Source organism: Peromyscus maniculatus, chromosome 16 (assembly GCF_049852395.1).
Source record: "Peromyscus maniculatus bairdii isolate BWxNUB_F1_BW_parent chromosome 16, HU_Pman_BW_mat_3.1, whole genome shotgun sequence".
NCBI classification, from domain to species: Eukaryota; Metazoa; Chordata; class Mammalia; order Rodentia; family Cricetidae; genus Peromyscus; species Peromyscus maniculatus.
This window is the reverse complement of record NC_134867.1, coordinates 101811-129539: the sequence shown is the minus strand read 5'-3', so window position 1 is coordinate 129539 and position 27729 is coordinate 101811.

Sequence of the window (27729 nt, the reverse complement as noted above, 5' to 3'; positions counted from 1 at the left end):
AGGCCGACTGGGGTTCAATACAACTTCCTAAACGGAGTTGAATCGCTTTGAGTTTCAAGTTCTAGCATTAAGTGTTAATTCAGGGTAAGAACACCACTATTGTGCTATTCTGGGCATAAACAGTGCAAATAGCACTCGCTTCTTTTCCCAGCAAATACAGTGTATTGGACTGAAGAGAAGCTCCTGTTTTACTTAGTTTCCAATACTGAGTTGAAATAGATATGCCCCGTTTGTGTAGGAAGCACAGTTCTCTTGTTCTGAGCTAGCTCTCTGTACTGGCCCTATAGGAAACACAGTAGAGTGCAAGAGTGCCTGTTTCTCAAAAGCAGAGTGTTTTTCTTGTAAGGCCAACTGGGGTTCAATACAACTTCCTAAACGGAGTTGATTCGCATTGAGTTTCAAGTTCTAGCATTAAGTGTTAATTCAGGGTAAGAACACCACTATTGTGCTATTCTGGCCATAAACAGTGCAAATAGCACTCGCGTCTGTTCCCAGCAAATACAGTGTATTGGACTGAAGAGAAGCTCCTGTTTTACTTAGTTTCCAATACTGAGTTGAACTAGATATGCCCCGTTTGTGTAGGAAGCACAGTTCTCTTGTTCTGAGCTAGCTCACTGTACTGGCCCTATAGGAAACACAGTAGAGTGCAAGAGTGCCTGTTTCTCAAAAGCAGAGTGTTTTTCTTGTAAGGCCGACAGGGGTTCAATACAACTTCCTAAACGGAATTGATTCGCATTGAGTTTCAAGTTCTAGCATTAAGTGTTAATTCAAGGTAAGAACACCACTATTGTGCTATTCTGGCCATAAACAGTGCAAATAGCACTCGTGTCTGTTCCCAGCAAATACAGTGTATTGGACTGAAGAGAAGCTCCTGTTTTACTTAGTTTCCAATACTGAGTTGAACTAGATATGCCCCGTTTGTGTAGGAAGCACAGTTCTCTTGTTCTGAGCTAGCTCACTGTACTGGCCCTATAGGAAACACAGTAGAGTGCAAGAGTGCCTGTTTCTCAAAATCAGAGTGTTTTTCTTGTAAGGCCGACTGGAGTTCAATACAACTTCCTAAACGGAGTTGATTCGCATTGAGTTTCAAGTTCTAGCATTAAGCGTTAATTCAGGGTAAGAACACCACTATTGTGCTATTCTGGCCATAAACAGTGCAAATAGCACTCGCGTCTGTTCCCAGCAAATACAGTGTATTGGACTGAAGAGAAGCTCCTGTTTTACTTAGTTTCCAATACTGAGTTGAACTAGATATGCCCCGTTTGTGTAGGAAGCACAGTTCTCTTGTTCTGAGCTAGCTCACTGTACTGGCCCTATAGGAAACACAGTAGAGTGCAAGAGTGCCTGTTTCTCAAAAGCAGAGTGTTTTCCTTGTAAGGCCAACTAGGGTTCAATACAACTTCCTAAACGGAGTTGAATCACATTCAGTTTCAAGTTCTAGCATTAAGTGTTAATTCAGGGAAAGAACACCACTATTGTGCTATTCTGGCCATACACAGTGCAAATAGCACTCGCGTCTGTTCCCAGCATATACAGTGTATTGGACTGAAGAGAAGCTCCTGTTTTACTTAGTTTCCAATACTGAGTTGAACTAGATATGCCCCGTTTGTGTAGGAGGCACAGTTCGTTTGTTCTGAGCTAGCTCACTGTACTGGCCCTATAGGAAACACAGTAGAGTGCAAGAGTGCCTGTTTCTCAAAAGCAGAGTGTTTTTCTTGTAAGGCCGACTGGGGTTCAATACAACTTCCTAAACGGAGTTGATTCGCATTGAGTTTCAAGTTCTAGCATTAAGTGTTAATTCAGGGTAAGAACACCACTATTGTGCTATTCTGGCCATAAACAGTACAAATAGCACTCGCGTCTGTTCCCAGCAAATACAGTGTATTGGACTGAAGAGAAGCTCCTGTTTTACTTAGTTTCCAATACTGAGTGGAACTAGATATGCCCCGTTTGTGTAGGAAGCACAGTTCTCTTGTTCTGAGCTAGCTCACTGTACTGGCCCTATAGGAAACACAGCAGAGTGCAAGAGTGCCTGTTTCTCAAAAGCAGAGTGTTTTTCTTGTAAGGCCGACTGGGGTTCAATACAACTTCCTAAACGGTGTTGATTCGCATTGAGTTTCAAGTTCTAGCATTAAGTGTTAATTCAGGGTAAGAACACCACTATTGTGCTATTCTGGCCATAAACAGTGCAAATAGCACTCGCTTCTGTTCCCAGCAAATACAGTGTATTGGACTGAAGAGAAGCTCCTGTTTTACTTCGTTTCCAATACTGAGTTGAACTAGATATGCCCCGTTTGTGTAGGAAGCACAGTTCTCTTGTTCTGAGCTAGCTCACTGTACTGGCCCTATAGGAAACACAGTAGAGTGCAAGAGTGCCTGTTTCTCAAAAGCAGAGTGTTTTTCTTGTAAGGCCGACTGGGGTTCAATACAACTTCCTAAACAGAGTTGATTCGCATTGAGTTTCAAGTTCTAGCATTAAGTGTTAATTCAGGGTAAGAACACCACTATTGTGCTGTTCTGGCCATACACAGTGAAAATATTTGCACTCGCGTCTGTTGCCAGCAAATGCAGTGTATTGGACTGAAGAGAAGCCTCTGTTTTACTTAGTTTCCAAAACTGAGTTGAACTAGATATGCCCCGTTTGTTTAGGAGGCACAGTTCTTTTGTTCTGAGCTAGCTCACTGTACTGGCCCTATAGGAAACACAGTAGAGTGCAAGAGTGCCTGTTTCTCAAAAGCGGAGTGTTTTTTTGGTAAGGTCAACTAGGGTTCAATACAACTTCCCAAATGGAGTTGAATCACATTCAGTTTCAACTTCTAGCATTAAGTGTTAATTCAGGGTAAGAACACCACTATTGTGCTATTCTGACCACACACAGTGCAAATAGCACTCGCGTCTGTTCCCAGCAAATACAGTGTATTGGACTGAAGAGAAGACCCTGTTTTACTAAGATTCCAAGACTGAGTTGAACTAGATATGCCCCGTTTGTGTAGGAAGCACAGTTCTTTTTTTCTGAGCTAGCACACTGTACTGGCCCTATAGGAAACACAGTAGAGTGCAAGAGTGCCTGTTTCTCAAAAGCAGAGTGTTTTTCTTGTAAGGCCAACTAGGGTTCAATACAACTTCCTAAACGGAGTTGAATCACATTCAGTTTCAAGTTCTAGCATTAAGTGTTAATTCAGGGAAAGAACACCACTATTGTGCTATTCTGGCCATACACAGTGCAAATACCACTCGCGTCTGTTCCCAGCATATACAGTGTATTGGACTGAAGAGAAGCTCCTGTTTTACTTAGTTTCCAATACTGAGTTGAACTAGATATGCCCCGTTTGTGTAGGAGGCACAGTTCGTTTGTTCTGAGCTAGCTCACTGTACTGGCCCTATAGGAAACACAGTAGAGTGCAAGAGTGCCTGTTTCTCAAAAGCAGAGTGTTTTTCTTGTAAGGCCGACTGGGGTTCAATACAACTTCCTAAACGGAGTTGATTCGCATTGAGTTTCAAGTTCTAGCATTAAGTGTTAATTCAGGGTAAGAACACCACTATTGTGCTATTCTGGCCATAAACAGTACAAATAGCACTCGCGTCTGTTCCCAGCAAATACAGTGTATTGGACTGAAGAGAAGCTCCTGTTTTACTTAGTTTCCAATACTGAGTTGAACTAGATATGCCCCGTTTGTGTAGGAAGCACAGTTCTCTTGTTCTGAGCTAGCTCACTGTACTGGCCCTATAGGAAACACAGCAGAGTGCAAGAGTGCCTGTTTCTCAAAAGCAGAGTGTTTTTCTTGTAAGGCCGACTGGGGTTCAATACAACTTCCTAAACGGTGTTGATTCGCATTGAGTTTCAAGTTCTAGCATTAAGTGTTAATTCAGGGTAAGAACACCACTATTGTGCTATTCTGGCCATAAACAGTGCAAATAGCACTCGCGTCTGTTCCCAGCAAATACAGTGTATTGGACTGAAGAGAAGCTCCTGTTTTACTTAGTTTCCAATACTGAGTGGAACTAGATATGCCCCGTTTGTGTAGGAAGCACAGTTCTCTTGTTCTGAGCTAGCTCACTGTACTGGCCCTATAGGAAACACCGTAGAGTGCAAGAGTGACTGTTTCTCAAAAGCAGAGTGTTTTTATTGTAAGGCCGACTGGGGTTCAATACAACTTCCTAAACGGAGTTGAATCGCTTTGAGTTTCAAGTTCTAGCATTAAGTGTTAATTCAGGGTAAGAACACCACTATTGTGCTATTCTGGCCATAAACAGTGCAAATAGCACTCGCGTCTGTTCCCAGCAAATACAGTGTATTGGACTGAAGAGAAGCTCCTGTTTTACTTAGTTTCCAATACTGAGTTGAACTAGATATGCCCCGTTTGTGTAGGAAGCACAGTTCTCTTGTTCTGAGCTAGCTCAATGTACTGGCCCTATAGGAAACACAGTAGAGTGCAAGAGTGCCTGTTTCTCAAAAGCAGAGTGTTTTTCTTGTAAGGCCGACTGGGGTTCAATACAACTTCCTAAACGGAGTTGATTCGCATTGAGTTTCAAGTTCTAGCATTAAGTGTTAATTCATGGTAAGAACACCACTATTGTGGTATTCTGGCCATAAACAGTGCAAATAGCACTCGCGTCTGTTCCCAGCAAATACAGTGTATTGGACTGAAGAGAAGCTCCTGTTTTACTTAGTTTCCAATACTGAGTTGAACTAGATATGCCCCGTTTGTGTAGGAAGCACAGTTCTCTTGTTCTGAGCTAGCTCAGTGTACTGGCCCTATAGGAAACACAGTAGAGTGCAAGAGTGCCTGTTTCTCAAAAGCAGAGTGTTTTTCTTGTAAGGCCGACTGGGGTTCAATACAACTTCCTAAACGGAATTGATACGCATTGAGTTTCAAGTTCTAGCATTAAGTGTTAATTCAAGGTAAGAACACCACTATTGTGCTATTCTGGCCATAAACAGTGCAAATAGCACTCGCGTCTGTTCCCAGCAAATACAGTGTATTGGACTGAAGAGAAGCTCCTGTTTTACTTAGTTTCCAATACTGAGTTGAACTAGATATGCCCCGTTTGTGTAGGAAGCACAGTTCTCTTGTTCTGAGCTAGCTCACTGTACTGGCCCTATAGGAAACACAGTAGAGTGCAAGAGTGCCTGTTTCTCAAAAGCAGAGTGTTTTTCTTGTAAGGCCGACTGGGGTTCAATACAACTTCCTAAACGGAGTTGATTCGCTTTGAGTTTCAAGTTCTAGCATTAAGTGTTAATTCATGGTAAGAACACCACTATTGTGGTATTCTGGCCATAAACAGTGCAAATAGCACTCGCGTCTGTTCCCAGCAAATACAGTGTATTGGACTGAAGAGAAGCTCCTGTTTTACTTAGTTTCCAATACTGAGTTGAACTAGATATGCCCCGTTTGTGTAGGAAGCACAGTTCTCTTGTTCTGAGCTAGCTCACTGTACTGGCCCTATAGGAAACACAGTAGAGTGCAAGAGTGCCTGTTTCTCAAAAGCAGAGTGTTTTTCTTGTAAGTCCGACTGACGTTCAATACAACTTCCTAAACGGAGTTGATTCGCATTGAGTTTCAAGTTCTAGCATTAAGTGTTAATTCAGGGTAAGAACACCACTATTGTGCTATTCTGGCCATAAACAGTGCAAATAGCACTCGCGTCTGTTCCCAGCAAATACAGTGTATTGGACTGAAGAGAAGCTCCTGTTTTACTTAGTTTCCAATACTGAGTTGAACTAGATATGCCCCGTTTGTGTAGGAAGCACAGTTCTCTTGTTCTGAGCTAGCTCACTGTACTGGCCCTATAGGAAACACAGTAGAGTGCAAGAGTGCCTGTTTCTCAAAAGCAGAGTGTTTTTCTTGTAAGGCCGACAGGGGTTCAATACAACTTCCTAAACGGAATTGATTCGCATTGAGTTTCAAGTTCTAGCATTAAGTGTTAATTCAAGGTAAGAACACCAGTATTGTGCTATTCTGGCCATAAACAGTGCAAATAGCACTCGTGTCTGTTCCCAGCAAATACAGTGTATTGGACTGAAGAGAAGCTCCTGTTTTACTTAGTTTCCAATACTGAGTTGAACTAGATATGCCCCGTTTGTGTAGGAAGCACAGTTCTCTTGTTCTGAGCTAGCTCACTGTACTGGCCCTATAGGAAACACAGTAGAGTGCAAGAGTGCCTGTTTCTCAAAATCAGAGTGTTTTTCTTGTAAGGCCAACTGGGGTTCAATACAACTTCCTAAACGGAGTTGATTCGCATTGAGTTTCAAGTTCTAGCATTAAGCGTTAATTCAGGGTAAGAACACCACTATTGTGCTATTCTGGCCATAAACAGTGCAAATAGCACTCGCGTCTGTTCCCAGCAAATACAGTGTATTGGACTGAAGAGAAGCTCCTGTTTTACTTAGTTTCCAATACTGAGTTGAACTAGATATGCCCCGTTTGTGTAGGAAGCACAGTTCTCTTGTTCTGAGCTAGCTCACTGTACTGGCCCTATAGGAAACACAGTAGAGTGCAAGAGTGCCTGTTTCTCAAAAGCAGAGTGTTTTTCTTGTAAGGCCGACAGGGGTTCAATACAACTTCCTAAACGGAATTGATTCGTATTGAGTTTCAAGTTCTAGCATTAAGTGTTAATTCAAGGTAAGAACACCAGTATTGTGCTATTCTGGCCATAAACAGTGCAAATAGCACTCGTGTCTGTTCCCAGCAAATACAGTGTATTGGACTGAAGAGAAGCTCCTGTTTTACTTAGTTTCCAATACTGAGTTGAACTAGATATGCCCCGTTTGTGTAGGAAGCACAGTTCTCTTGTTCTGAGCTAGCTCACTGTACTGGCCCTATAGGAAACACAGTAGAGTGCAAGAGTGCCTGTTTCTCAAAATCAGAGTGTTTTTCTTGTAAGGCCGACTGGAGTTCAATACAACTTCCTAAACGGAGTTGATTCGCATTGAGTTTCAAGTTCTAGCATTAAGCGTTAATTCAGGGTAAGAACACCACTATTGTGCTATTCTGGCCATAAACAGTGCAAATAGCACTCGCGTCTGTTCCCAGCAAATACAGTGTATTGGACTGAAGAGAAGCTCCTGTTTTACTTAGTTTCCAATACTGAGTTGAACTAGATATGCCCCGTTTGTGTAGGAAGCACAGTTCTCTTGTTCTGAGCTAGCTCACTGTACAGGCCCTATAGGAAACACAGTAGAGTGCAAGAGTGCCTGTTTCTCAAAAGCAGAGTGTTTTACTTGTAAGGCCAACTAGGGTTCAATACAACTTCCTAATCGGAGTTGAATCACATTCAGTTTCAAGTTCTAGCATTAAGTGTTAATTCAGGGTAAGAACACCACTATTGTGCTGTTCTGGCCATACACAGTGAAAATATTTGCACTCGCGTCTGTTGCCAGCAAATACAGAGTATTGGACTGAAGAGAAGCCTCTGTTTTACTTAGTTTCCAAAACTGAGTTGAACTAGATATGCCCCGTTTGTTTAGGAGGCACAGTTCTTTTGTTCTGAGCTAGCTCACTGTACTGGCCCTATAGGAAACACAGTAGAGTGCAAGAGTGCCTGTTTCTCAAAAGCGGAGTGTTTTTTTGGTAAGGTCAACTAGGGTTCAATACAACTTCCCAAATGGAGTTGAATCACATTCAGTTTCAACTTCTAGCATTAAGTGTTAATTCAGGGTAAGAACACCACTATTGTGCTATTCTGACCACACACAGTGCAAATAGCACTCGCGTCTGTTCCCAGCAAATACAGTGTATTGGACTGAAGAGAAGACCCTGTTTTACTAAGATTCCAAGACTGAGTTGAACTAGATATGCCCCGTTTGTGTAGGAAGCACAGTTCTTTTTTTCTGAGCTAGCACACTGTACTGGCCCTATAGGAAACACAGTAGAGTGCAAGAGTGCCTGTTTCTCAAAAGCAGAGTGTTTTTCTTGTAAGGCCAACTAGGGTTCAATACAACTTCCTAAACGGAGTTGAATCACATTCAGTTTCAAGTTCTAGCATTAAGTGTTAATTCAGGGAAAGAACACAACTATTGTGCTATTCTGGCCATACACAGTGCAAATAGCACTCGCGTCTGTTCCCAGCATATACAGTGTATTGGACTGAAGAGAAGCTCCTGTTTTACTTAGTTTCCAATACTGAGTTGAACTAGATATGCCCCGTTTGTGTAGGAGGCACAGTTCGTTTGTTCTGAGCTAGCTCACTGTACTGGCCCTATAGGAAACACAGTAGAGTGCAAGAGTGCCTGTTTCTCAAAAGCAGAGTGTTTTTCTTGTAAGGCCGACTGGGGTTCAATACAACTTCCTAAACGGAGTTGATTCGCATTGAGTTTCAAGTTCTAGCATTAAGTGTTAATTCATGGTAAGAACACCACTATTGTGGTATTCTGGCCATAAACAGTGCAAATAGCACTCGCGTCTGTTCCCAGCAAATACAGTGTATTGGACTGAAGAGAAGCTCCTGTTTTACTTAGTTTCCAATACTGAGTGGAACTAGATATGCCCCGTTTGTGTAGGAAGCACAGTTCTCTTGTTCTGAGCTAGCTCAGTGTACTGGCCCTATAGGAAACCCCGTAGAGTGCAAGAGTGACTGTTTCTCAAAAGCAGAGTGTTTTTATTGTAAGGCCGACTGGGGTTCAATACAACTTCCTAAACGGAGTTGATTCGCATTGAGTTTCAAGTTCTAGCATTAAGTGTTAATTCAGGGTAAGAACACCACTATTGTGCTATTCTGGCCATAAACAGTGCAAATAGCACTCGCGTCTGTTCCCAGCAAATACTGTGTATTGGACTGAAGAGAAGCTCCTGTTTTACTTAGTTTCCAATACTGAGTTGAACTAGATATGCCCCGTTTGTGTAGGAGGCACAGTTCTCTTGTTCTGAGCTAGCTCACTGTACTGGCCCTATAGGAAACACAGTAGAGTGCAAGAGTGCCTGTTTCTCAAAAGCAGAGTGTTTTTCTTGTAAGGCCGACTGGGGTTCAATACAACTTCCTAAACGGAGTTGATTCGCATTGAGTTTCAAGTTCTAGCATTAAGTGTTAATTCAGGGTAAGAACACCACTATTGTGCTATTCTGGCCATAAACTGTGCAAATAGCACTCGCGTCTATTCCCAGCAAATACAGTGTATTGGACTGAAGAGAATCTCCTGATTTACTTAGTTTCCAATACTGAGTTGAACTAGATATGCCCCGTTTGTGTAGGAAGCACAGTTCTCTTGTTCTGAGCTAGCTCACTGTACTGGCCCTATAGGAAACACAGTAGAGTGCAAGAGTGCCTGTTTCTCAAAAGCAGAGTGTTTTTCTTGTAAGGCCGACTGGGGTTCAATACAACTTCCTAAACAGAGTTGATTCGCATTGAGTTTCAGGTTCTATCATTAAGTGTTAATTCAGGGTAAGAACACCACTATTGTCCTATTCTGACCATAAACACTGCAAATAGCATTCGCGTCTGTTCCCAGGAAATACATTGTATTGGACTGAAGAGAAGCTCCTGTTTTAATTAGTTTCCAATACTGAGTTGAACTAGATATGCCCCGTTTGTTAAGGAAGGACAGTTCTCTTGTTCTGAGCTAGCTCACTGTACTGGCCCTATAGGAAACACAGAAGAGTGCAAGAGTGCCTGTTTCTCAAAAGCAGAGTGTTTTTCTTGTAAGGCCGACTGGGGTTCAATACAACTTCCTAAACGGTGATGATTCGCATTGAGTTTCAAGTTCTATCATTAAGTGTTAATTCAGGGTAAGAACACCACTATTGTGCTATTCTGGCCATAAACAGTGCAAATAGCACTCGCGTCTGTTCCCAGCAAATACAGTGTATTGGACTGAAGAGAAGCTCCTGTTTTACTTAGTTTCCAATACTGACTTGAACTAGATATGCCCCGTTTGTGTAGGAAGCACAGTTCTCTTGTTCTGAGCTAGTTCACTGTACTGGCCCTATAGGAAACACAGTAGAGTGCAAGAGTGCCTGTTTCTCAAAAGCAGAGTGTTTTTCTTGTAAGGCCGACCGGTGTTCAATACAACTTCCTAAACGGAGTTGATTCGCATTGAGTTTCAAGTTCTAGCATTAAGTGTTAATTCAGGGTAAGAACACCACTATTGTGCTATTCTGGCCATAAACAGTGCAAATAGCACTCGCGTCTGTTCCCAGGAAATACAGTGTATTGGACTGAAGAGAAGCTCCTGTTTTACTTAGTTTCCAATACTGAGTTGAAATAGATATGCCCCGTTTGTGTAGGAAGCACAGTTCTCTTGTCCTGAGCTAGCTCACTGTACTGGCCTTATAAGAAACACAGTAGAGTGCAAGAGTGCCTGTTTCTCAAAAGCAGAGTGTTTTTCTTGTAAGGCCGACTGGGGTTCAATACAACTTCCTGAACGGAATTGATTCGCATTGAGTTTCAATTTCTAGCATTAAGTGTTAATTCAGGGTAATAACACCACTATTATGCTATTCTGGCCATAAACAGTGCAAATAGCACTCGCGTCTGTTCCCAGCAAATACTGTGTATTGGACTGAAGAGAAGCTCCTGTTTTACTTAGTTTCCAATACTGAGTTGAACTAGATATGCCCCGTTTGTGTAGGAGGCACAGTTCTCTTGTTCTGAGCTAGCTCACTGTACTGGCCCTATAGGAAACACAGTAGAGTGCAAGAGTGCCTGTTTCTCAAAAGCAGAGTGTTTTTCTTGTAAGGCCGACTGGGGTTCAATACAACTTCCTAAACGGAGTTGATTCGCATTGAGTTTCAAGTTCTAGCATTAAGTGTTAATTCAGGGTAAGAACACCACTATTGTGCTATTCTGGCCATAAACTGTGCAAATAGCACTCGCGTCTATTCCCAGCAAATACAGTGTATTGGACTGAAGAGAATCTCCTGATTTACTTAGTTTCCAATACTGAGTTGAACTAGATATGCCCCGTTTGTGTAGGAAGCACAGTTCTCTTGTTCTGAGCTAGCTCACTGTACTGGCCCTATAGGAAACACAGTAGAGTGCAAGAGTGCCTGTTTCTCAAAAGCAGAGTGTTTTTCTTGTAAGGCCGACTGGGGTTCAATACAACTTCCTAAACAGAGTTGATTCGCATTGAGTTTCAGGTTCTATCATTAAGTGTTAATTCAGGGTAAGAACACCACTATTGTCCTATTCTGACCATAAACACTGCAAATAGCATTCGCGTCTGTTCCCAGGAAATACATTGTATTGGACTGAAGAGAAGCTCCTGTTTTACTTAGTTTCCAATACTGAGTTGAACTAGATATGCCCCGTTTGTTAAGGAAGGACAGTTCTCTTGTTCTGAGCTAGCTCACTGTACTGGCCCTATAGGAAACACAGAAGAGTGCAAGAGTGCCTGTTTCTCAAAAGCAGAGTGTTTTTCTTGTAAGGCCGACTGGGGTTCAATACAACTTCCTAAACGGTGATGATTCGCATTGAGTTTCAAGTTCTATCATTAAGTGTTAATTCAGGGTAAGAACACCACTATTGTGCTATTCTGGCCATAAACAGTGCAAATAGCACTCGCGTCTGTTCCCAGCAAATACAGTGTATTGGACTGAAGAGAAGCTCCTGTTTTACTTAGTTTCCAATACTGACTTGAACTAGATATGCCCCGTTTGTGTAGGAAGCACAGTTCTCTTGTTCTGAGCTAGTTCACTGTACTGGCCCTATAGGAAACACAGTAGAGTGCAAGAGTGCCTGTTTCTCAAAAGCAGAGTGTTTTTCTTGTAAGGCCGACCGGTGTTCAATACAACTTCCTAAACGGAGTTGATTCGCATTGAGTTTCAAGTTCTAGCATTAAGTGTTAATTCAGGGTAAGAACACCACTATTGTGCTATTCTGGCCATAAACAGTGCAAATAGCACTCGCGTCTGTTCCCAGGAAATACAGTGTATTGGACTGAAGAGAAGCTCCTGTTTTACTTAGTTTCCAATACTGAGTTGAAATAGATATGCCCCGTTTGTGTAGGAAGCACAGTTCTCTTGTCCTGAGCTAGCTCACTGTACTGGCCTTATAAGAAACACAGTAGAGTGCAAGAGTGCCTGTTTCTCAAAAGCAGAGTGTTTTTCTTGTAAGGCCGACTGGGGTTCAATACAACTTCCTGAACGGAATTGATTCGCATTGAGTTTCAATTTCTAGCATTAAGTGTTAATTCAGGGTAATAACACCACTATTATGCTATTCTGGCCATAAACAGTGCAAATAGCACTCGCGTCTGTTCCCAGCAAATACAGTGTACTGGACTGAAGAGAAGCTCCTGTTTTACTTAGTTTCCAATACTGAGTTGAACTAGATATGCCCGGTTTGTGTAGGAAGAACAGTTCTCTTGTTCTGAGCTAGCACACTGTACGGGCCCTATAGGAAACACAGTAGAGTGCAAGAGTGCCTGTTTCTCAAAATCAGAGTGTTTTTCTTGTACGGCCGACTGGAGTTCAATACAACTTCCTAAACGGTGTTGATTCGCATTGAGTTTCAAGTTCTAGCATTAAGCGTTAATTCAGGGTAAGAACACCACTATTGTGCTATTCTGGCCATAAACAGTGCAAATAGCACTCGTGTCTGTTCCCAGCAAATACAGTGTATTGGACTGAAGAGAAGCTCCTGTTTTACTTAGTTTCCAATACTGAGTGGAACTAGATATGCCCCGTTTGTGTAGGAAGCACAGTTCTCTTGTTCTGAGCTAGCTCACTGTACTATCCCTAAGGAAACACAGTAGAGTGCAAGAGGACCTGTTTCTCAAAAGCAGTGTGTTTTTTTTGTAAGGCCGACTGGGGTTCAATACAACTTCCTAAACGGAGATGAATCGCTTTGAGTTTCAAGTTCTAGCATTAAGTGTTAATTCAGGGTAAGAACACCACTATTGTGCTATTCTGGGCATAAACAGTGCAAATAGCACTCGCTTCTTTTCCCAGCAAATACAGTGTATTGGACTGAAGAGAAGCTCCTGTTTTACTTAGTTTCCAATACTGAGTTGAAATAGATATGCCCCGTTTGTGTAGGAAGCACAGTTCTCTTGTTCTGAGCTAGCTCTCTGTACTGGCCCTATAGGAAACACAGTAGAGTGCAAGAGTGCCTGTTTCTCAAAAGCAGAGTGTTTTTCTTGTAAGGCCAACTGGGGTTCAATACAACTTCCTAAACGGAGTTGATTCGCATTGAGTTTCAAGTTCTAGCATTAAGTGTTAATTCAGGGTAAGAACACCACTATTGTGCTATTCTGGCCATAAACAGTGCAAATAGCACTCGCGTCTGTTCCCAGCAAATACAGTGTATTGGACTGAAGAGAAGCTCCTGTTTTACTTAGTTTCCAATACTGAGTTGAACTAGATATGCCCCGTTTGTGTAGGAAGCACAGTTCTCTTGTTCTGAGCTAGCTCACTGTACTGGCCCTATAGGAAACACAGTAGAGTGCAAGAGTGCCTGTTTCTCAAAAGCAGAGTGTTTTTCTTGTAAGGCCGACAGGGGTTCAATACAACTTCCTAAACGGAATTGATTCGCATTGAGTTTCAAGTTCTAGCATTAAGTGTTAATTCAAGGTAAGAACACCACTATTGTGCTATTCTGGCCATAAACAGTGCAAATAGCACTCGTGTCTGTTCCCAGCAAATACAGTGTATTGGACTGAAGAGAAGCTCCTGTTTTACTTAGTTTCCAATACTGAGTTGAACTAGATATGCCCCGTTTGTGTAGGAAGCACAGTTCTCTTGTTCTGAGCTAGCTCACTGTACTGGCCCTATAGGAAACACAGTAGAGTGCAAGAGTGCCTGTTTCTCAAAATCAGAGTGTTTTTCTTGTAAGGCCGACTGGAGTTCAATACAACTTCCTAAACGGAGTTGATTCGCATTGAGTTTCAAGTTCTAGCATTAAGCGTTAATTCAGGGTAAGAACACCACTATTGTGCTATTCTGGCCATAAACAGTGCAAATAGCACTCGCGTCTGTTCCCAGCAAATACAGTGTATTGGACTGAAGAGAAGCTCCTGTTTTACTTAGTTTCCAATACTGAGTTGAACTAGATATGCCCCGTTTGTGTAGGAAGCACAGTTCTCTTGTTCTGAGCTAGCTCACTGTACTGGCCCTATAGGAAACACAGTAGAGTGCAAGAGTGCCTGTTTCTCAAAAGCAGAGTGTTTTCCTTGTAAGGCCAACTAGGGTTCAATACAACTTCCTAAACGGAGTTGAATCACATTCAGTTTCAAGTTCTAGCATTAAGTGTTAATTCAGGGAAAGAACACCACTATTGTGCTATTCTGGCCATACACAGTGCAAATAGCACTCGCGTCTGTTAACAGCATATACAGTGTATTGGACTGAAGAGAAGCTCCTGTTTTACTTAGTTTCCAATACTGAGTTGAACTAGATATGCCCCGTTTGTGTAGGAGGCACAGTTCGTTTGTTCTGAGCTAGCTCACTCTACTGGCCCTATAGGAAACACAGTAGAGTGCAAGAGTGCCTGTTTCTCAAAAGCAGAGTGTTTTTCTTGTAAGGCCGACTGGGGTTCAATACAACTTCCTAAACGGAGTTGATTCGCATTGAGTTTCAAGTTCTAGCATTAAGTGTTAATTCAGGGTAAGAACACCACTATTGTGCTATTCTGGCCATAAACAGTACAAATAGCACTCGCGTCTGTTCCCAGCAAATACAGTGTATTGGACTGAAGAGAAGCTCCTGTTTTACTTAGTTTCCAATACTGAGTGGAACTAGATATGCCCCGTTTGTGTAGGAAGCACAGTTCTCTTGTTCTGAGCTAGCTCACTGTACTGGCCCTATAGGAAACACAGCAGAGTGCAAGAGTGCCTGTTTCTCAAAAGCAGAGTGTTTTTCTTGTAAGGCCGACTGGGGTTCAATACAACTTCCTAAACGGTGTTGATTCGCATTGAGTTTCAAGTTCTAGCATTAAGTGTTAATTCAGGGTAAGAACACCACTATTGTGCTATTCTGGCCATAAACAGTGCAAATAGCACTCGCTTCTGTTCCCAGCAAATACAGTGTATTGGACTGAAGAGAAGCTCCTGTTTTACTTCGTTTCCAATACTGAGTTGAACTAGATATGCCCCGTTTGTGTAGGAAGCACAGTTCTCTTGTTCTGAGCTAGCTCACTGTACTGGCCCTATAGGAAACACAGTAGAGTGCAAGAGTGCCTGTTTCTCAAAAGCAGAGTGTTTTTCTTGTAAGGCCGACTGGGGTTCAATACAACTTCCTAAACAGAGTTGATTCGCATTGAGTTTCAAGTTCTAGCATTAAGTGTTAATTCAGGGTAAGAACACCACTATTGTGCTGTACTGGCCATACACAGTGAAAATATTTGCACTCGCGTCTGTTGCCAGCAAATACAGTGTATTGGACTGAAGAGAAGCCTCTGTTTTACTTAGTTTCCAAAACTGAGTTGAACTAGATATGCCCCGTTTGTTTAGGAGGCACAGTTCTTTTGTTCTGAGCTAGCTCACTGTACTGGCCCTATAGGAAACACAGTAGAGTGCAAGAGTGCCTGTTTCTCAAAAGCGGAGTGTTTTTTTGGTAAGGTCAACTAGGGTTCAATACAACTTCCCAAATGGAGTTGAATCACATTCAGTTTCAACTTCTAGCATTAAGTGTTAATTCAGGGTAAGAACACCACTATTGTGCTATTCTGACCACACACAGTGCAAATAGCACTCGCGTCTGTTCCCAGCAAATACAGTGTATTGGACTGAAGAGAAGACCCTGTTTTACTAAGATTCCAAGACTGAGTTGAACTAGATATGCCCCGTTTGTGTAGGAAGCACAGTTCTTTTTTTCTGAGCTAGCACACTGTACTGGCCCTATAGGAAACACAGTAGAGTGCAAGAGTGCCTGTTTCTCAAAAGCAGAGTGTTTTTCTTGTAAGGCCAACTAGGGTTCAATACAACTTCCTAAACGGAGTTGAATCACATTCAGTTTCAAGTTCTAGCATTAAGTGTTAATTCAGGGAAAGAACACCACTATTGTGCTATTCTGGCCATACACAGTGCAAATACCACTCGCGTCTGTTCCCAGCATATACAGTGTATTGGACTGAAGAGAAGCTCCTGTTTTACTTAGTTTCCAATACTGAGTTGAACTAGATATGCCCCGTTTGTGTAGGAGGCACAGTTCGTTTGTTCTGAGCTAGCTCACTGTACTGGCCCTATAGGAAACACAGTAGAGTGCAAGAGTGCCTGTTTCTCAAAAGCAGAGTGTTTTTCTTGTAAGGCCGACTGGGGTTCAATACAACTTCCTAAACGGAGTTGATTCGCATTGAGTTTCAAGTTCTAGCATTAAGTGTTAATTCAGGGTAAGAACACCACTATTGTGCTATTCTGGCCATAAACAGTACAAATAGCACTCGCGTCTGTTCCCAGCAAATACAGTGTATTGGACTGAAGAGAAGCTCCTGTTTTACTTAGTTTCCAATACTGAGTTGAACTAGATATGCCCCGTTTGGGTAGGAAGCACAGTTCTCTTGTTCTGAGCTAGCTCACTGTACTGGCCCTATAGGAAACACAGCAGAGTGCAAGAGTGCCTGTTTCTCAAAAGCAGAGTGTTTTTCTTGTAAGGCCGACTGGGGTTCAATACAACTTCCTAAACGGTGTTGATTCGCATTGAGTTTCAAGTTCTAGCATTAAGTGTTAATTCAGGGTAAGAACACCACTATTGTGCTATTCTGGCCATAAACAGTGCAAATAGCACTCGCGTCTGTTCCCAGCAAATACAGTGTATTGGACTGAAGAGAAGCTCCTGTTTTACTTAGTTTCCAATACTGAGTGGAACTAGATATGCCCCGTTTGTGTAGGAAGCACAGTTCTCTTGTTCTGAGCTAGCTCAGTGTACTGGCCCTATAGGAAACACCGTAGAGTGCAAGAGTGACTGTTTCTCAAAAGCAGAGTGTTTTTATTGTAAGGCCGACTGGGGTTCAATACAACTTCCTAAACGGAGTTGAATCGCTTTGAGTTTCAAGTTCTAGCATTAAGTGTTAATTCAGGGTAAGAACACCACTATTGTGCTATTCTGGCCATAAACAGTGCAAATAGCACTCGCGTCTGTTCCCAGCAAATACAGTGTATTGGACTGAAGAGAAGCTCCTGTTTTACTTAGTTTCCAATACTGAGTTGAACTAGATATGCCCCGTTTGTGTAGGAAGCACAGTTCTCTTGTTCTGAGCTAGCTCAATGTACTGGCCCTATAGGAAACACAGTAGAGTGCAAGAGTGCCTGTTTCTCAAAAGCAGAGTGTTTTTCTTGTAAGGCCGACTGGGGTTCAATACAACTTCCTAAACGGAGTTGATTCGCATTGAGTTTCAAGTTCTAGCATTAAGTGTTAATTCATGGTAAGAACACCACTATTGTGGTATTCTGGCCATAAACAGTGCAAATAGCACTCGCGTCTGTTCCCAGCAAATACAGTGTATTGGACTGAAGAGAAGCTCCTGTTTTACTTAGTTTCCAATACTGAGTTGAACTAGATATGCCCCGTTTGTGTAGGAAGCACAGTTCTCTTGTTCTGAGCTAGCTCAGTGTACTGGCCCTATAGGAAACACAGTAGAGTGCAAGAGTGCCTGTTTCTCAAAAGCAGAGTGTTTTTCTTGTAAGGCCGACTGGGGTTCAATACAACTTCCTAAACGGAATTGATACGCATTGAGTTTCAAGTTCTAGCATTAAGTGTTAATTCAAGGTAAGAACACCACTATTGTGCTATTCTGGCCATAAACAGTGCAAATAGCACTCGCGTCTGTTCCCAGCAAATACAGTGTATTGGACTGAAGAGAAGCTCCTGTTTTACTTAGTTTCCAATACTGAGTTGAACTAGATATGCCCCGTTTGTGTAGGAAGCACAGTTCTCTTGTTCTGAGCTAGCTCACTGTACTGGCCCTATAGGAAACACAGTAGAGTGCAAGAGTGCCTGTTTCTCAAAAGCAGAGTGTTTTTCTTGTAAGGCCGACTGGGGTTCAATACAACTTCCTAAACGGAGTTGATTCGCTTTGAGTTTCAAGTTCTAGCATTAAGTGTTAATTCATGGTAAGAACACCACTATTGTGGTATTCTGGCCATAAACAGTGCAAATAGCACTCGCGTCTGTTCCCAGCAAATACAGTGTATTGGACTGAAGAGAAGCTCCTGTTTTACTTAGTTTCCAATACTGAGTTGAACTAGATATGCCCCGTTTGTGTAGGAAGCACAGTTCTCTTGTTCTGAGCTAGCTCACTGTACTGGCCCTATAGGAAACACAGTAGAGTGCAAGAGTGCCTGTTTCTCAAAAGCAGAGTGTTTTTCTTGTAAGTCCGACTGACGTTCAATACAACTTCCTAAACGGAGTTGATTCGCATTGAGTTTCAAGTTCTAGCATTAAGTGTTAATTCAGGGTAAGAACACCACTATTGTGCTATTCTGGCCATAAACAGTGCAAATAGCACTCGCGTCTGTTCCCAGCAAATACAGTGTATTGGACTGAAGAGAAGCTCCTGTTTTACTTAGTTTCCAATACTGAGTTGAACTAGATATGCCCCGTTTGTGTAGGAGGCACAGTTCTCTTGTTCTGAGCTAGCTCACTGTACTGGCCCTATAGGAAACACAGTAGAGTGCAAGAGTGCCTGTTTCTCAAAAGCAGAGTGTTTTTCTTGTAAGGCCGACTGGGGTTCAATACAACTTCCTAAACGGAGTTGATTCGCATTGAGTTTCAAGTTCTAGCATTAAGTGTTAATTCAGGGTAAGAACACCACTATTGTGCTATTCTGGCCATAAACTGTGCAAATAGCACTCGCGTCTGTTCCCAGCAAATACAGTGTATTGGACTGAAGAGAAGCTCCTGATTTACTTAGTTTCCAATACTGAGTTGAACTAGATATGCCCCGTTTGTGTAGGAAGCACAGTTCTCTTGTTGTGAGCTAGCTCACTGTACTGGCCCTATAGGAAACACAGTAGAGTGCAAGAGTGCCTGTTTCTCAAAAGCAGAGTGTTTTTCTTGTAAGGCCGACTGGGGTTCAATACAACTTCCTAAACAGAGTTGATTCGCATTGAGTTTCAGGTTCTATCATTAAGTGTTAATTCAGGGTAAGAACACCACTATTGTCCTATTCTGACCATAAACAGTGCAAATAGCACTCGCGTCTGTTCCCAGGAAATACAGTGTATTGGACTGAAGAGAAGCTCCTGTTTTACTTAGTTTCCAATACTGAGTTGAACTAGATATGCCCCGTTTGTTAAGGAAGGACAGTTCTCTTGTTCTGAGCTAGCTCACTGTACTGGCCCTATAGGAAACACAGAAGAGTGCAAGAGTGCCTGTTTCTCAAAAGCAGAGTGTTTTTCTTGTAAGGCCGACTGGGGTTCAATACAACTTCCTAAACGGTGTTGATTCGCATTGAGTTTCAAGTTCTATCATTAAGTGTTAATTCAGGGTAAGAACACCACTATTGTGCTATTCTGGCCATAAACAGTGCAAATAGCACTCGCGTCTGTTCCCAGCAAATACAGTGTATTGGACTGAAGAGAAGCTCCTGTTTTACTTAGTTTCCAATACTGAGTTGAACTAGATATGCCCCGTTTGTGTAGGAAGCACAGTTCTCTTGTTCTGAGCTAGCTCACTGTACTGGCCCTATAGGAAACACAGTAGAGTGCAAGAGTGCCTGTTTCTCAAAAGCAGAGTGTTTTTCTTGTAAGGCCGACTGGGGTTCAATACAACTTCCTAAACGGAGTTGATTCGCATTGAGTTTCAAGTTCTAGCATTAAGTGTTAATTCAGGGTAAGAACACCACTATTGTGCTATTCTGGCCATAAACAGTGCAAATAGCATTCGCGTCTGTTCCCAGCAAATACAGTGTATTGGACTGAAGAGAAGCTCCTGTTTTACTTAGTTTCCAATACTGAGTTGAACTAGATATGCCCCGTTTGTGTAGGAAGCACAGTTCTCTTGTTCTGAGCTAGCTCACTGTACTGGCCCTATAGGAAACACAGTAGAGTGCAAGAGTGCCTGTTTCTCAAAAGCAGAGTGTTTTTCTTGTAAGGCCGACTGGGGTTCAATACAACTTCCTAAACGGAGTTGATTCGCATTGAGTTTCAAGTTCTAGCATTAAGTGTTAATTCAGGGTAAGAACACAACTACTGTGCTATTCTGGCCATAAACAGTGCAAATAGCACTCGCGTCTGTTCCCAGCAAATACAGTGTATTGGACTGAAAAGAAGCTCCTGTTTTACTTAGTTTCCAATACTGAGTTGAACTAGATATGCCCCGTTTGTGTAGGAAGCACAGTTCTCTTGTTCTGAGCTAGCTCACTGTACTATCCCTAAGGAAACACAGTAGAGTGCAAGAGTGCCTGTTTCTCAAAAGCAGAGTGTTTTTCTTGTAAGGCCGACTGGGGTTCATTACAACTTCCTAAACAGAGTTGATTCGCATTGAGGTTCAAGTTCTAGCATTAAGTGTTAATTCAGGGTAAGAACACAACTATTGTGCTATTCTGGCCATAAACAGTGCAAATAGCACTCGCGTCTGTTCCCAGGAAATACAGTGTATTGGACTGAAGAGAAGCTCCTATTTTACTTAGTTTCCAATACTGAGTTGAAATAGATATGCCCCGTTTGTGTAGGAAGCACAGTTCTCTTGTCCTGAGCTAGCTCACTGTACTGGCCTTATAAGAAACACAGTAGAGTGCAAGAGTGCCTGTTTCTCAAAAGCAGAGTGTTTTTCTTGTAAGGCCGACTGGGGTTCAATACAACTTCCTGAACGGAATTGATTCGCATTGAGTTTCAATTTCTAGCATTAAGTGTTAATTCAGGGTAATAACACCACTATTATGCTATTCTGGCCATAAACAGTGCAAATAGCACTCGCGTCTGTTCCCAGCAAATACAGTGTATTGGACTGAAGAGAAGCTCCTGTTTTACTTAGTTTCCAATACTGAGTTGAACTAGATATGCCCCGTTTGTGTAGGAAGCACAGTTCTCTTGTTCTGAGCTAGCTCACTGTACTGGCCCTATAGGAAACACAGTAGAGTGCAAGAGTGCCTGTTTCTCAAAATCAGAGTGTTTTTCTTGTAAGGCCGACTGGAGTTCAATACAACTTCCTAAACGGTGTTGATTCGCATTGAGTTTCAAGTTCTAGCATTAAGCTTTAATTCAGGGTAAGAACACCACTATTGTGCTATTCTGGCCATAAACAGTGCAAATAGCACTCGCGTCTGTTCCCAGCAAATACAGTGTATTGGACTGAAGAGAAGCTCCTGTTTTACTTAGTTTCCAATACTGAGTGGAACTAGACATGCCCCGTTTGTGTAGGAAGCACAGTTCTCTTGTTCTGAGCTAGCTCACTGTACTATCCCTAAGGAAACACAGTAGAGTGCAAGAGGACCTGTTTCTCAAGCAGTGTGTTTTTTTTGTAAGGCCGACTGGGGTTCAATACAACTTCCTAAACGGAGTTGAATCGCTTTGAGTTTCAAGTTCTAGCATTAAGTGTTAATTCAGGGTAAGAACACCACTATTGTGCTATTCTGGCCATAAACAGTGCAAATAGCACTCGCTTCTTTTCCCAGCAAATACAGTGTATTGGACTGAAGAGAAGCTCCTGTTTTACTTAGTTTCCAATACTGAGTTGAAATAGATATGCCCCGTTTGTGTAGGAAGCACAGTTCTCTTGTTCTGAGCTAGCTCACTGTACTGGCCCTATAGGAAACACAGTAGAGTGCAAGAGTGCCTGTTTCTCAAAAGCAGAGTGTTTTTCTTGTAAGTCCAACTGGGGTTCAATACAACTTCCTAAACGGAGTTGATTCGCATTGGGTTTCAAGTTCTAGCATTAAGTGTTAATTCAGGGTAAGAACACCACTATTGTGCTATTCTGGCCATAAACAGTGCAAATAGCACTCGCGTCTGTTCCCAGCAAATACAGTGTATTGGACTGAAGAGAAGCTCCTGTTTTACTTAGTTTCCAATACTGAGTTGAACTAGATATGCCCCGTTTGTGTAGGAAGCACAGTTCTCTTGTTCTGAGCTAGCTCACTGTACTGGCCCTATAGGAAACACAGTAGAGTGCAAGAGTGCCTGTTTCTCAAAAGCAGAGTGTTTTTCTTGTAAGGCCGACAGGGGTTCAATACAACTTCCTAAACGGAATTGATTCGCATTGAGTTTCAAGTTCTAGCATTAAGTGTTAATTCAAGGTAAGAACACCACTATTGTGCTATTCTGGCCATAAACAGTGCAAATAGCACTCGCGTCTGTTCCCAGCAAATACAGTGTATTGGACTGAAGAGAAGCTCCTGTTTTACTCAGTTTCCAATACTGAGTTGAACTAGATATGCCCCGTTTGTGTAGGAAGCACAGTTCTCTTGTTCTGAGCTAGCTCACTGTACTGGTTCTATAGGAAACACAGTAGAGTGCAAGAGTGCCTGTTTCTAAAAAGCAGAGTGTTTTTCTTGTAAGGCCGACTGGGGTTCAATACAACTTCCTAAACGGAGTTGATTCGCATTGAGTTTCAAGTTCTAGCATTAAGTGTTAATTCAGGGTAATAACACCACTATTGTGCTATTCTGGCCATAAACAGTGCAAATAGCACTCGCGTCTGTTCCCAGCAAATACAGTGTATTGGACTGAAGAGAAGCTCCTGTTTTACTTAGTTTCCAATACTGAGTGGAACTAGATATGCCCCGTTTGTGTAGGAAGCACAGTTCTCTTGTTCTGAGCTAGCTCACTGTACTATCCCTAAGGAAACACAGTAGAGTGCAAGAGGACCTGTTTCTCAAGCAGTGTGTTTTTTTTGTAAGGCCGACTGGGGTTCAATACAACTTCCTAAACGAAGTTGAATCGCTTTGAGTTTCAAGTTCTAGCATTAAGTGTTAATTCAGGGTAAGAACACCACTATTGTGCTATTCTGGCCATAAACAGTGCAAATAGCACTCGCTTCTTTTCCCAGCAAATACAGTGTATTGGACTGAAGAGAAGCTCCTGTTTTACTTAGTTTCCAATACTGAGTTGAAATAGATATGCCCCGTTTGTGTAGGAAGCACAGTTCTCTTGTTCTGAGCTAGCTCACTGTACTGGCCCTATAGGAAACACAGTAGAGTGCAAGAGTGCCTGTTTCTCAAAAGCAGAGTGTTTTTCTTGTAAGTCCAACTGGGGTTCAATACAACTTCCTAAACGGAGTTGATTCGCATTGGGTTTCAAGTTCTAGCATTAAGTGTTAATTCAGGGTAAGAACACCACTATTGTGCTATTCTGGCCATAAACAGTGCAAATAGCACTCGCGTCTGTTCCCAGCAAATACAGTGTATTGGACTGAAGAGAAGCTCCTGTTTTACTTAGTTTCCAATACTGAGTTGAACTAGATATGCCCCGTTTGTGTAGGAAGCACAGTTCTCTTGTTCTGAGCTAGCTCACTGTACTGGCCCTATAGGAAACACAGTAGAGTGCAAGAGTGCCTGTTTCTCAAAAGCAGAGTGTTTTTCTTGTAAGGCCGACAGGGGTTCAATACAACTTCCTAAACGGAATTGATTCGCATTGAGTTTCAAGTTCTAGCATTAAGTGTTAATTCAAGGTAAGAACACCACTATTGTGCTATTCTGGCCATAAACAGTGCAAATAGCACTCGCGTCTGTTCCCAGCAAATACAGTGTATTGGACTGAAGAGAAGCTCCTGTTTTACTCAGTTTCCAATACTGAGTTGAACTAGATATGCCCCGTTTGTGTAGGAAGCACAGTTCTCTTGTTCTGAGCTAGCTCACTGTACTGGTTCTATAGGAAACACAGTAGAGTGCAAGAGTGCCTGTTTCTAAAAAGCAGAGTGTTTTTCTTGTAAGGCCGACTGGGGTTCAATACAACTTCCTAAACGGAGTTGATTCGCATTGAGTTTCAAGTTCTAGCATTAAGTGTTAATTCAGGGTAATAACACCACTATTGTGCTATTCTGGCCATAAACAGTGCAAATAGCACTCGCGTCTGTTCCCAGCAAATACAGTGTATTGGACTGAAGAGAAGCTCCTGTTTTACTTAGTTTCCAATACTGAGTTGAACTAGATATGCCCCGTTTGTGTAGGAAGCACAGTTCTCTTGTTCTGAGCTAACTCACTGTACTGGCCCTATAGGAAACACAGTAGAGTGCAAGAGTGCCTGTTTCTCAAAATCAGAGTGTTTTTCTTGTAAGGCCGACTGGAGTTCAATACAACTTCCTAAACGGAGTTGATTCGCATTGAGTTTCAAGTTCTAGCATTAAGCGTTAATTCAGGGTAAGAACACCACTATTGTGCTATTCTGGCCATAAACAGTGCAAATAGCACTCGCGTCTGTTCCCAGCAAATACAGTGTATTGGACTGAAGAGAAGCTCCTGTTTTACTTAGTTTCCAATACTGAGTTGAACTAGATATGCCCCGTTTGTGTAGGAAGCACAGTTCTCTTGTTCTGAGCTAGCTCACTGTACTGGCCCTATAGGAAACACAGTAGAGTGCAAGAGTGCCTGTTTCTCAAAACCAGAGTGTTTTTCTTGTAAGGCCGACTGGGGTCCAATACAACTTCCTAAACGGAGTTGATTCGCATTGAGTTTCAAGTTCTAGCATTAAGTGTTAATTCAGGGTAAGAACACCACTATTGTGCTATTCTGGCCATAAACAGTGCAAATAGCACTCGCGTCTGTTCCCAGCAAATACAGTGTATTGGACTGAAGAGAAGCTCCTGTTATACTTAGTTTCCAATACTGAGTTGAACTAGATATGCCCCGTTTGTGTAGGAAGCACAGTTCTCTTGTTCTGAGCTAGCTCACTGTACTGGCCCTATAGGAAACACAGTAGAGTGCAAGAGTGCCTGTTTCTCAAAAGCAGAGTGTTTTTCTTGTAAGGCCGACTGGGGTTCAATACAACTTCCTAAACGGAGTTGATTCGCATTGAGTTTCAAGTTCTAGCATTAAGTGTTAATTCAGGGTAAGAACACCACTATTGTGCTATTCTGACCATAAACAGTGCAAATAGCACTCGCTTCTGTTCCCAGCAAATACAGTGTATTGGACTGAAAAGAAGCTCCTGTTTTACTTAGTTTCCAATACTGAGTTGAACTAGATATGCCCCGTTTGTGTAGGAAGCACAGTTCTCTTGTTCTGAGCTAGCTCACTGTACTGGCCCTATAGGAAACACAGTAGAGTGCAAGAGTGCCTGTTTCTCAAAAGCAGAGTGTTTTTCTTGTAAGGCCGACTGGGGTTCAATACAACTTCCTAAACGGAGTTGATTCGCATTGAGTTTCAAGTTCTAGCATTAAGTGTTAATTCAGGGTAAGAACACCACTATTGTGCTATTCTGGCCATAAACAGTGCAAATAGCACTCGCGTCTGTTCCCAGCAAATACAGTGTATTGGACTGAAGAGAAGCTCCTGTTTTACTTAGTTTCCAATACTGAGTTGAACTACATATGCCCCGTTTGTGTAGGAAGCACAGTTCTCTTGTTCTGAGCTAGCTCACTGTACTGGCCCTATAGTAAACACAGTAGAGGGCAAGAGTGCCTGTTTCTCAAAAGCAGAGTGTTTTTCTTGTAAGGCCGACTGGGGTTCAATACAACTTCCTAAACGGAGTTGATTCGCATTGAGTTTCAAGTTCTAGCATTAAGTGTTAATTCAGGGTAAGAACACCACTATTGTGCTATTCTGGCCATAAACAGTGCAAATAGCACTCGCGTCTGTTCCCAGCAAATACAGTGTATTGGACTGAAAAGAAGCTCCTGTTTTACTTAGTTTCCAATACTGAGTTGAACTAGATATGCCCCGTTTGTGTAGGAAGCACAGTTCTCTTGTTCTGAGCTAGCTCACTGTACTGGCCCTATAGGAAACACAGTAGAGTGCAAGAGTGCCTGTTTCTCAAAAGCAGAGTGTTTTTCTTGTAAGGCCGACTGGGGTTCAATACAACTTCCTAAACGGAGTTGATTCGCATTGAGTTTCAAGTTCTAGCATTAAGTGTTAATTCAGGGTAAGAACACCACTATTGTGCTATTCTGGCCATAAACAGTGCAAATAGCACTCGCGTCTGTTCCCAGCAAATACAGTGTATTGGACTGAAGAGAAGCTCCTGTTTTACTTAGTTTCCAATACTGAGTTGAACTAGATATGCCCCGTTTGTGTAGGAAGCACAGTTCTCTTGTTCTGAGCTAGCTCACTGTACTGGCCCTATTGGAAACACAGTAGAGTGCAAGAGTGCCTGTTTCTCAAAAGCAGAGTGTTTTTCTTGTAAGGCCGACTGGGGATCAATACAACTTCCTAAACGGAGTTGATTCACATTGAGTTTCAAGTTCTAGCATTAAGTGTTAATTCAGGGTAAGAACACCACTTTTGTGCTATTCTGGCAATAAACAATGCAAATAGCACTCGCGTCTGTTCCCAGCAAATACAGTGTATTGGACTGAAGAGAAGCTCCTGTTTTACTTAGTTTCCAATACTGAGTTGAACTAGATATGCCCCGTTTGTGTAGGAAGCACAGTTCTCTTGTTCTGAGCTAGCTCACTGTACTGGCCCTATAGGAAACACAGTAGAGTGCAAGAGTGCCTGTTTCTCAAAACCAGAGTGTTTTTCTTGTAAGGCAACTGGGGTTCAATACAACTTCCTAAACGGAGTTGATTCACATTGAGTTTCAAGTTCCAGCATTAAGTGTTAATTCAGGGTAAGAACACCCCTTTTGTGCTATTCTGGCCATAAACAGTGCAAATAGCACTCGCGTCTGTTCCCATCAAATACAGTGTATTGGACTGAAGAGAAGCTCCTGTTTTACTTAGTTTCCAATACTGAGTTGAACTAGATATGCCCCGTTTGTGTAGGAAGCACAGTTCTCTTGTTCTGAGCTAGCTCACTGTACTGGCCCTATAGGAAACACAGTAGAGTGCAAGAGTGCCTGTTTCTCAAAAGCAGAGTGTTTTTCTTGTAAGGCCGACTGGGATTCAATACAACTTCCTAAACGGAGTTGATTCGCATTGAGTTTCAAGTTCTAGCATTAAGTGTTAATTCAGGGTAAGAACACCACTATTGTGCTATTCTGGCCATAAACAGTGCAAATAGCACTCCCGTCTGTTCCCAGCAAATACAGTTTATTGGACTGAAGAGAAGGTCCTGTTTTACTTAGTTTCCAATACTGAGTTGAACTAGATATGCCCCGTTTGTGTAGGAAGCACAGTTCTCTTGTTCTGAGCTAGCTCACTGTACTGGCCCAATAGGAAACACAGTAGAGAGCAAGAGTGCCTGTTTCTCAAAAGCAGAGTGTTTTTCTTGTAAGGCCGACTGGGGTTCAATACAACTTCCTAAACGGATTTGATTCGCATTGAGTTTCAAGTTCTAGCATTAAGTGTTAATTCAGGGTAAGAACACCACTATTGTGCTATTCTGGCCATAAACAGTGCAAATAGCACTCGCGTCTGTTCCCAGCAAATACAGTGTATAGGACTGAAGAGAAGCTCCTGTTTTACTTAGTTTCCAATCCTGAGTTGAACTAGATATGCCCCGTTTGTGTAGGAAGCACAGTTCTCTTGTTCTGAGCTAGCTCACTGTACTGGCCCTATAGGAAACACAGTAGAGTGCAAGAGTGCCTGTTTCTCAAAAGCAGAGTGTTTTTCTTGTAAGGCCGACTGGGGTTCAATACAACTTCCTAAACGGAGTTGATTCACATTCAGTTTCAAGTTCTAGCATTAAGTGTTAATTCAGGGTAAGAACACAACTATTGTGCTATACTGGCCATAAACAGTGCAAATAGCACTCGCGTCTGTTCCCAGCAAATACAGTGTATTGGACTGAAGAGAAGCTCCTGTTTTACTTAGTTTCCAATGCTGA